The sequence below is a fragment of the Haplochromis burtoni genome, unplaced genomic scaffold (assembly GCF_018398535.1).
Source record: "Haplochromis burtoni strain Fernald_Lab_line unplaced genomic scaffold, NCSU_Asbu1 Contig_111, whole genome shotgun sequence".
Lineage (NCBI taxonomy): Eukaryota > Metazoa > Chordata > Actinopteri > Cichliformes > Cichlidae > Haplochromis > Haplochromis burtoni.
This window is the reverse complement of record NW_024582472.1, coordinates 491,179-502,667: the sequence shown is the minus strand read 5'-3', so window position 1 is coordinate 502,667 and position 11,489 is coordinate 491,179. Positions and strand designations below refer to the sequence as shown.

General features: G+C 40.2%; 1 protein-coding gene across 3 annotated transcripts in view; it reads right to left on the bottom strand.

The window, feature by feature from the left end:
* Nucleotides 1-10,725, bottom strand: part of taok3a (TAO kinase 3a) — a 62,130-nt gene extending 51,405 nt beyond the window's left edge. The window contains exon 1 of one of the 3 annotated variants that reach the window (XM_005928884.3): nucleotides 10,022-10,725. The gene's annotated coding sequence lies outside the window, so the exon portion shown is untranslated. The remainder of the gene's footprint in view (nucleotides 1-10,021) is intronic. The other 2 variants (XM_005928882.3, XM_005928883.3) reach the window with 2 other exon arrangements.
* Nucleotides 10,726-11,489: the final 764 nt, after the last annotated feature.

Below are 11,489 nucleotides of genomic sequence, written 5' to 3'. Positions count from 1 at the left end.
CCCCCCAATCAAGTTTTTCAGATGGGCTGTATTGTTGCATAATTCCAATAAAAAATAAAAAATAAAACTAAGAAAATACACACCCACAGCACAAACATAGAGGAGATATCCAGTTCACTTAGGCAATAAGGCCTTACAGACGCCAATAATATTTAAAGGAATAGGATTTGAATTCTTTACTTCAAACATGACATGGCAAGTACTGATAACTGAGGAATTTTACACACTACTGTACTCATCAATTTTAAGTTCTTCAGAGACTTGAACACTCTTTGCTCTTTGAGTCTCTTAGCAATAGCCTTCACTAGGCATGTCCTTGAGACCACAGTAACAAGTGGTAGTGGTCAGATGCCCACACCAGACAGTGAATCATCCAACTGCTGTAGCCCCATTCTGCTTTCCCAAAAGGCCATGCAAAATGCATGAGCTTGAACGTATGAGAAAATGCTCACACACAAACACTTTGTACATAAACACAGTCACACAAGAATACACAGTCACTACATGAAAGTATAGTCACTGAGGAAGGTGCACGAAAACACACAGACAGGGATTTTAACTTGTGGAAGTACACAACAGCTGATCTAGTTTTAAATGTGCGCATGCACATGTATAGTGAGGGGCTGAGTTGAGTGAAGTGCTACTCTAAAGCCCAACAGGATTTTCCAATCAAGCAGCAGAAAGATTAATAGAGGCCTACTGCATGCTTTATGGTGAAAGCCGTGCAAAAGAGAAGTCATTACACTGAGTAGGACATGTAGCCGCTACTTGCTGAGTTTTGTTCATAATGAAATTTTAATAAGAGCAAAATTTAATAGGCAAGTTGAGCTGCCATTAGCTGGGAATGACTGGAGCTCCAGTGCCATCATTGGAACTCAAACTACTACGGTCTTTGCATATGAGCATTTGCCTCCAACAGGGTGAGTGAATCAGATTTCCCTAAATTCTGTAATCTGGTGCAAGAGACTTAGAACAAAGATTCAGATTCCTTGCCTGGAGAAGTATCTTAATCTTTTCAGTGGCCTTCTTTTCTTAATCTGCCGAGCAAGGTTTGTCGAATTCAGAGCAATACTGCCTTCTTTTCAGACAAAGCCAAAGCAATGAACATGAGTCTACACTAAATCTCACAGCTCAGTGAATGGATTCCATTTAAGACTCCTATGTGGGACAGATGAGACACTCTTTCTGACTTTCTTGAAGGCCGTGTTCTTGGAGGAATAGCGATGATGTCATGCAGTCTTTTGTTGAGGCCTCATGGGATGTTGCATATCACAGTTATACATTAATGGGTAGGCCTCCCAAAGATGTCAGCCTTATAATAGACTGAATAAAGCCGTCCTGCAAGCGCTAGCGTACCACTGCCGTTTTCTAATGGAGCCTGTGTCTGTCAGTTAACCGTGAAAAAACCAAAATAATGATTAAAAAAAAAATTATAAGGAGTAGGGCCATAAGAGGTGTGTGTCAAAGCCTGCATGTTGTTCTAGACAAACACAACAAACTTTGCTTGCTCATGTCACAGTGCCTCAACTGATTTAGTTTTATGTTAATGAGAATCAAAGGGAACATGTATTTTTCTTGATTGATAATCTGTCAAAAGTATGTCTCAGTGCATACAACACATCAGGAGAAACAGAACCTATAACCTTTTTTTCTTTACTCTGCCTTTTAAAAAGAAAAGACAGCAGGCTAAAGTAAAATGAAAGAGAAAGATGAAGGGAGGAAATTAAGCAGAGGAAACCCCAAAAAGGAAACATGCATCTAGGCCACTGAGTCATTTCCCGTGTGTTTTGCTTTTTCCTCTTCTTTTTTTCAAATATACACTGACAGTATAAATTATGTACATCATCATTGGAGTTTACACAGAGTGGGAGAGGGCCCATGGGTTTTAAGCTTTAGGATTTCAGCTTTTATCCCCTGTAAAGTCTGCCCGCAATTAGTCTGGGAATTAATTCAGGCTCAGAACTTAGCCTCCCCCTTTCCTCTTTTAGATCTTTACTGATTCATCCAAGCCTCTTTTGCTCACACTCGCAAAAAAAAAAAAAAAAAAAAAAAAAAAAACAAACCCCGACATGGGGAATAAATGTGATATTTTCCCCATGGAGGCCAGATTTTACCCATACAAATAACTTAAAGGTAGCACCAATGTTATAGAGAATTTTATTTAAAAAGTTAATGATTTGTATTTTTATGCCATATCGTGATGAGGATGGTTCTGCATATATGTGCATCTATTAAGGAGATGTGGTTGGTCAATTATGAAGAGAAATAAAAAATAAGAAATTACGTAACACTTCCTGCTGCACTTAAATGGAGCATGGTTCAGTGATCCAGCTGCAACAAGTGCTACCAGTAAATATTCTAAGTCGAGATTTTATGAAGTGCCTCGCAGTATTCAAGACTCAACAAGGTAGATGAGATCAGGAGTACAACCAAAACCATGCTCAACAGTTTCATCAACATTCACACGGTTCTGCACTTTGATTCTGTTCCCCAGGGCCAGAATGGCAGTGCTAAGTTTAACTATAATGACCTAAGCCAAACGAGGGAGGAGATTCATTGCAAAAGTCCTAATCTGTTGTATGTATTATTGTTCCAGTGCATGCCCACTCCAAGCTATTTCTATGTGGCTTTTTTGGCCACACCAGCAAAATTATGACTCCTAATTTGCCCTACATGCCAGAATTGAGTCCAAGTATATTTGTTCTGATTTTTACATAAATTATGTCCACTTATTTCTTTTCAGCTGTCTCTCAGAAATGAAACGACTGCCATTTTGCTGTTCTCAGTTTCACTTTGTATCTCCTCTTCTTGGAGGTGCAGGCACACACAAACACACATAGTGTAACAGAGTGCAGAGGAGAGCAACAAAAAAAGCAGTCAGATACTCATCACAATAGGGGGCATCAGGTGACTCATAGCCTGTAAAAGCTACCCAGTGGTTTTTTTGGGGTTTTTTTAAAGGCTAAAGGTGTTAACAATCTTTTCACGCTTGTGTTTCATGTTCAAACAGTAAGGTTGGAAATGAAATGTAAAAGGGGGAAAGGTGTGGCTATATATTCCAGTCTGAGATGGTCATGCTCTAGAGCAGTACTCAGTGGTCCTGAATTTTGTATATAGCACTTCTAAACTTTTATTTTCCGAAGTTATATCTAGAAAAAAAAAAGGAAATTCTCCTTTGATTGATGAATTATTTTAACAACTAATGTATTATTAAAATGTTTTTAATCATTTAATTTTATGCCCACAGATTTAGTTTTAATTAGCTGTTAACTGACAATCAGGTAGTTCTCGCAGCAAGATCTGTAATACTAACAATCTCAATTTCATTGTACTTTTTATGTGATCCATTATTAGAACCAGATGGAAAAAGCTAAAAACCATTGTGTGCAGCCTAGCTGTATGCAACTATCACAATCACAATTTTGAAGGCATTCAGCCTCATTTCCTGCTCCAGGACACATGTAGAAAAATAGCAGTGCTAGACAGATTTTAAGAACAGTGTCATTAATCAGTAAATCACACTGAGCTTTTTTTTTGTAATTATCCTGGTGTTTTCTCATCATTTCTAGCTTTGACTGGTAGTCCAGGTTGCTGCTCCTGGTGGGACCTATTAGGTTCTTCAACGCCTCTGGCACCATGTCACTATGGAATTGGTAAAGTCTTACTATCCCTGCATCTCTGCTTTAATTGTGCACTGTGATATCACTGGTACACACTGATAGAAGGTCATGAACCATGTGGTCAACAAAACTCTACAGTTCTTTATCTGTTGCCAAATCAATAATTAATCATGTGCGTTTTTGTATTGCAAATATTTTTTGGTACAGGGAAGTGGCATAAATAAATAACAGGAACATTTTGTAACAAATAGCCAAATATATCACAGTCAGAGAAAGGATGTTTTCATGCTAGAAGAGGAATAAAAAGGAGTGGCAGACCAACAGAAGCTTTTAGACTTGATGAATATCAAGTACTGACCAATGCAGTGCCTGCAGCTGGTTCTCTGTTTCATTTATTATCAGAGCAGTCATGTGTAATGGAGTACCAATGCTCAGCACAGCTCATTTAATTTCTCTATACAATGAACAGTTTGAAAGCTAATCAATGAATAACTTCTTAATTATACTGTGTATTATAATAATCACAACTTAAACAAGCAACTTGAAGCTTGGCATCTAATCCAGCAGTAATATTGGCTTGATACTTCATTCTAAATTGTTTATGAAAGCACAATAGGCTTTCCTATCTGACATGGCTCCTGTATCATACCAGGAAACAATAGCTGGACGCGGGTCAGGCTGGCTACCGTCTATGACAACCCAGTGAGGGTGTGTGCATGTCGGCTTCTTTGATACCCTCTTGGCCTAACAATGCAAGTACTTCCTATCTAGCAGTCTGGGACGATATCATCCTTGCAATTATGCTAAGGTTTGCAGCCTTCTGGGTCATGATGAGAGCCTGTGTGTGAGAGAGTGAGTGAGTAAACTATAATGACTGAGGGAAGCAGTGGGGCTGGGTGTTGACTGGTAAGTCGCAGTGTAATTGGACAATTGTTCAGTTTAACCCCAGGCTCTCAGGGTTCATAAAGGCATCAAAAGCTCTCCTGGTAAACACTATTAAGCAAGAAAGGGGTGGCTGAAGTACTTACTTTGGCTGGCCTTACATTTTTTTCCATGAGAAACTCCTATGTTCCTCATTCATTATGACACACAACAGTCCAGTTGATGAATACAGAGATAACACAAAAAGCTTGGCTGGAAAGTAGCAACTATGGGAAGAGACGCAAGTGCAAGAGAAATTCAGTGTTGTCTCTTAGTCCAACCTCCATGCCTTGTTTGTCCTAATGTTTTCTTGCCTTTTAAAGAAGTGCCTGTGAAAGAAGCCAGGCTGAAATACAGAGTTAGCTAAAAATGAAAAATAAAACTCACATTTATCTTGATACACTGCTGGCTGGTGACAGCACGGTACAATCTCCCCCAGCTTCATCAGAAACAAATCTCCACTTGACCCAATGGAGGCTGTCCAGTCACAGTATTAGAGCTGCACAGAGCTTGGGCAGAGGCCTAGATTCCCTTGGGACCAGGGCGTTTTTGGCATGCACTTTGGTAGCTCACATGATGAGAAGTTATCAAACATTCACATCATGTTAGGTAGCACTACTGATCCTAGATGCCCTATAGATCTTTCAGAAGTGCTATGGAATAAAAGCTATTATAATGGTCACTGCTGGTCACTGTTGACCACAGCATCCACAATTTTGCCAACATGAAGGTTCTGAACCTTCACACCAATGAAAAGTGCTCTGAAATAAATGAATGAAGTTTTGAGACATGTTAGCAAAAGTGCTGAGTGAAAAATTATGGTGAATAACTGTGTGACACAAAAGCGCTTTGAGCAGCCAAAGGAAGCTCCCAAAATAGATGTGGTGCGGTGCATTACCTCACCCCCACTCACATCAGTAAATGTGTCCATCACATTCATGCATCCTAAGCCCTGCTGACATGCCCCACTCTATGAAGCTCACAGTGTATACTAGAGTTTCCCCAGTTGGCTTGCATGCAGGGGAGAGTCAGCAGAACAGAGGCAAATGGTAGGTCTATGACATGACACTTTCAATTTTTTAAAGACCCATATTACAGTGAACCATGTAGTTCTAAAAATAGTCCAGTCTGAGTCTTTTCCGCCATTCTGCCAGGCTAAATTAAGCCTTAGGCCCAGGAGGGGTAGTGGTGGGCAGAGATAAGACAAGTCAGCCATCAGCATTGGTAATGTCTCTTTGGGTGATGGTGATGGCTCCTCATAATTCCTCAGGTCTTCAACTTGGCCTAGTCATAGAAGAGCAGGGATAGGCTTGCACATTTCATGAAAAAAAAAAAAAAAAAAAAGGGAGACAGATGTAGTTGGACATAATAGGGGTTGAAAAGAGGGTGGGTAGGGGGGCCTACTCATGGTCACAGCTGCAACCTCGCCAGGGGATTGGATGCGCACTTCTAATAAAGCTCTGTAATCAAGTCACTCGTGCTAACCTCCCACACCCACAGAGGCTAACTTGCCAAAATGCCTATCTTGTGACACAATTTGAAAAAAAAACAACAAAACAAAACAATGAAGGAAACAATGGACATGTAGTACATTAGGAAGAATGACGTATTTAACAACCAATATGTGGTGCATAATAGTATGCAGCACATACATTATTGTGCTCAGTGAAGAAATTGAGCCAGATGCTACACTAGTGAAAAGCCTATAAAATCCAATAGGAATTTCCAGATGAATAAGCACACACATACTTAGATCAGAACTGCTGCAATAATTACCTTTTTAGGTGTGCAATATTTTCATTGTGAAAACTTCAGTGGGCGACAGCTGAATACTTCTGCTCAAGATCTAAAGTGGTTGGTCTGACTAATACAGTTTTCAGCTGTGCAAGGTGGCAAGTAAACAGCAGAAGTGGCACACTCACTGGGGAGGCATTTGTTGATGAGACATCTGCTGGGCCGTGGCTTCCCCCCTCTGAGACAGCTTTCAGTAGACCAAGGCCATGACTCAGGTCTGCACCAGCTGCTGGGCCTTGACTAGATCCATTTCACATTTTTCCCCATGATGGTCAGTGGTGCAAATACGCCATTGCCATAAAAATCCAGAAGTGATGCCGATAAAAGAAACTATGAGCTGGACATGGATCAACAGATGGTTTATAAAAAGGGCATTTGCTTTGAGGAACTAACCATCTTCACATTTAATTAAATAGACACTCTTAGTTGGACACAAACGCTGCTTTAATGCACACCAAAAGAAGATTTAGGAACGCACCCACTGTGAACATGCACACGTGTACCGTAGGTAGTTCTGACTGGCTAATCAAACAAAGTGCTTCTATAGATTAATCCTGCTAACACATATCTGTGCTGGTACTCTCTCTTGCTGGCTTCACAAGACTATGATCTTGCAGGAGTACAGAGTTTTGCTGTCAACTGAAATCATCATTAAAAGCAGTACGCATGAACACATCAGTGGTGGGGGTAGAAACGGCATAATTCTCCTTACTATCTGAGACAACATTCCTGTATCAGACATCCTAAACCAGATCACTGCATAACATTAAGCCTGACAGAAGCCCTTTAATATTGATGTGCCCTGCCACTGTAGCATAAACCACCAAACTGCTGTGGCACTGGATAACTGACAATTCTGTAATATAGGTTTCAAAAGTCAGCCTTTCATCATGTGAAAGGAAAAAGCTTTTCACTTCAACAGGTTTCACCTAGAAGCAAATTCAGCTCTTTCTCATTGAGGGGTTAAATTGTTGTAAAATATCACAATTGCGGTTTCAAATATGTGGATATGACAATGCCAATAACCTTATTACATAATTGTTTCCAAACTGTAAGAGGCCTACCAATAGGCTTGTCTAGGTTTTTCAAAAGAACAGGTCAACTCGATAACTTTAACATTCACATAGGGGGACTGGGAGTTTAATTTCTCGATTATAGCTGATACAGTTAAACTCTTCCCATTGATAAGTTTTTGGGTTGTTTTTTTTTAAAAATCCCAGCTTGTGTAAAGCTAGTAGAGGGCTTCAGTGGCTTCTAGTTTCTCTGAAATAAAACAAATCAGGATTTCACTGAGACAGACAGAGATTGCATTAGACGCTGCAGCATATTACAAGACCTATAAAGGGCACATAGAGGTCAGGACAACTGTTATAACTAATGTAGTCTGTTTTATAAGATGGCAGTATCTGTTGTACAGATAATCTGCTGCAGCCCATTGTACATCCCAATGACATGTGGACAGACCCGGAAGAAGCAAGCCCCGTCTGTCATAAAAGACTGGGAACTGTGGTTTCCATTCTGCTGAGTCCATTTCCTCTTTGTGACATTAATGCAATAATTTGAAGATCCCAACAGAATAAATTCTCTCATTAGGATAAGGGATTTGGCTATGGAGTAGAACAACAGAGTCAGAGCACACTAAGCCATCATGTCTCTCACTCTCTCACTCCAGCATGTTGAATCCTTGCAGGTTTGAATTAGATTACTAATTTTGAGGCTGTCCTTCCCCACTGTTCTATTTCATGATGCCTTGCCTTCTTGAAAGCACTAACTGATTTCCTGAATTCATGAGAATACAGACACACACACACACGCACCTCTGTCTCCTCTACATCTGTGCACTGAGTATTTGTTTAAATAGTTTAGATTTTTTTTTATCAACAATTAAAAAAATAAACAAGATAAAAACAAATAAACATGCAAACAAACAAAAAAAAAACATTAAAGACAAAACATTCTGTGAACATTGTAAAAATGGGTATAGGATGGCTGTTGCTCACTTCACACTGATTTCCTATTAGATTTTAATATATGTGTTATTCTATCTAGTGGAAGAATTGACATTATTTATCTTATCCTGTGGGTAATATTTAGCCTCTGAGTGTTTCCCCCACCCAAAAAACACGTCACAATTAGCTCTTTGGCATTCAAACAACTGAGGTTCATTAATTGTTCTTCATTTTAATTGCAGTCGTGTCCTCCTGGCTACAAACAGAAAAGAAAAAGCTTGAGGTTTAGTGGAATTTCTTTTGAAATCATTTTAGCATATATCACTCCGACCCATTCCAAAAATGTTTTAATCTTTCTACACTGTCACAGTAAAAGCACTTCTTGAGCCTCTTTTAGTGCTTACATAGATCCCTTTTCACTTTGTGGTTTGATCTGAAATGTGAACTAAAATACTATGTCCATCATTATCTGTGCACCATTATGCTACATGTACCTTTAACATCTAGTCTATGTTGGGACTGGGATCGAAACATTCAGAGAAAATGGCACAATCAAAATCATAAAAGGAGATACCAATAAGGAAGTGTGACACTTTCTGTTCCCTATGTCAGTGGAACTGCGATTGGGTGGTCGATGAACCGATTAGATATGAATGATGTGAAAAACGGACAAAACACACTTGCACAACAGTGACGTATTTGCCCTTTGAACAAAACCGAAGTAGGGCAGAGAAACTCGGACATAGCACAGAAAGACAAACTTGACAGATGTTATAAAGGGGAACTGACATCAGTTTTACAATACTCACTTAACATTATCTCAAGATGAGTAAACCACTGTGTAAAACTACAGTGTGCAAAATTGATTCACACAGGGTTTTCATCTACAGTGCATCATTCCTAAGCTAAATGACATAACAGAAAAAAAATAAAAAAAAAATACTACAAATCGATGTGAATGGCATGCAGGTGCAGTGTCATAATACGGGATTAAATTCCCGCGATCCATGCCTGAAATTGAGTGGGCAGGCTTCTTAAAATAAATCTTTACAAATGACACAGTTTAGCAGTCAAACACGGGTCTGCTTCCTCTCACTCATGCGCTCTACACACAAGAGATGACATCATATTGGGTCAGCTTGGGTTTTAGTGCTCAGCTTGCTATCTACATCTGCCATTTCGAGCGCGCCGTATTAGCCTACATTTACTTTTAACTACTGCCCATTTAATGGAGCACCGTCTCGTGTGCAGGTGAAGATGTCCGGTACAATTCAAGCCATGAATGACTTATATAATAAAACAATGAATGACGTACCGTTGTTGTCTTTGCATTAAATTAGTGCAGTCTAATCCTACAATCTAAATCCTAAACCCCCCACAAAAACAGAACAAAACAGGGTGTGCAGATCATGATCGCCTGTGTAAAAAGGCTTCAGATAGACGTAGTAAAAGTATGCGTAGTGTCATGCATAGTGGACGTTACACTGTCTCAACCGAAAGCCATTGTGACCGTGCGTTGATAGTAAAAGCTCACTCACAACAATGTGCAATGGAAGGTACCACAGTCATTTTGGACGTGACAGATTCAAACGGACTGACACTCACACTGCGTGAGACTGCTAAAATAACACCATGGACAAGTTTATACACCACCCAGCCACCTTGTCTGTTGCAAAAAAAAAAAAACCAAACGTTCACTTCACTACAAGCTGTCATTCGTTTGCTCAGCATACTCACCCCCCGAGGAACAAACCAAACAGCAAAGCTTCTTCTTCGTCAGTTCACAGCGTAAAAAAATACCCACAATTCAGCCTAGGCTTAAAAAAGGTGCAATAACGAGCAAACGTGCACACTTCGTTAAAGCCGTTAAAAAGCAAACCTACGCACTTAACCCCAGCGAGCTGATGCTTGTCTCAGTACTCACCACCTCTGAGTTGCGTTCAAACAACAAGCCGAACAACGTCGAAAACAGGCGATGATAGTCATTACCAACTTCAGGTGCAACCTAATCGACACTACTACTCCTTTGTATCCACTTTTACCGCTTTGACATTTAGCTACAGTAGCTCAGCCGTTGAGCCAAGAGGAAGTGTCATTTTCAGTTCTCAGCGCGCGAGGCTTTTAGCACGAGCTGTTAACCGTTACAGTGGATGGGGACAAACGTTGACAGCAGCGCAACAGCAGAGTGAAAAAACTACTCACCTTTTGTAAAATTCGTCCTTGGTGAAAACCGTACGCACTTCAGGGTTATTTTGTCCGACTCTAGAGATTTCGCTGTGACTTCTCGAAGTGCTGTCAGTTGGTCTAGACTTCCTGAATGACGGAGCAGCAGGAGCACAACCCCTAGCCCGTGTTTGACAGCCACTCTGACAGACAGGCGGAAATAAAGTTGTCTCGTGTTGGGAACCGACCGCTGGAGGATGTGCGCTCTGCGCGCTTGGTATTTTCTACATAATATATATCTGACTGATTGTTTTGCGCGTACTTTATGCTCAGTTGTTTTGTCCGAATTCAATACAAATTTGTAAAGTATGAATCATTCTTACAGTGGCGCAGCATTCAAAAATAAAGATATTAATAAAGAATTTATTAAAAGTGAACGACCAACGATCCTTTACCCAATTTCCTTTGCAAATCATTAAAGATGCATGGACTGAGTCATCCCGATTCTGTTGCAACTTCAGAGATGGCAAGCCAGCTAGTCTGCTAAATATGCTCAGTACGATGATGCCACCTGCTGTTGTACTTTGGAAGTTTAACTGTAAAATTATTGAGTTTATTCTGCATCAGGGCCGTTTCCAGTAGTTTTTGCAATAGGATGGCCGGGGGAGCGGGGAGACCAATGAAAACCAGTGGAGGAGTAGGATGGGGCACAGGAAACCACAATATTTGATCCGAAACGAATACCGCGTATTCACTAGCAAGGACCTCAACCTCGGATGCAAATGAAGAATATTTATTGATAATGATTACTGGCTCCTGGCCTAACAGATTCCACTGATACCTTTTGGATGACAAACAGAGGAAAAATGGGGAGGGAGTGTGCGGCGTGGAAATGAGGACATGTGTAGGCATAGATGTAAGGTGAGGAGAATGTGTGGATTGTAGTTTCACTCCTTAATATGATAATAAAAATGAACTCAAGTATTATAATTTTCAGGCTTATACAGACCTGTTTCCTAATACAGACATTATGCCAGAAGTG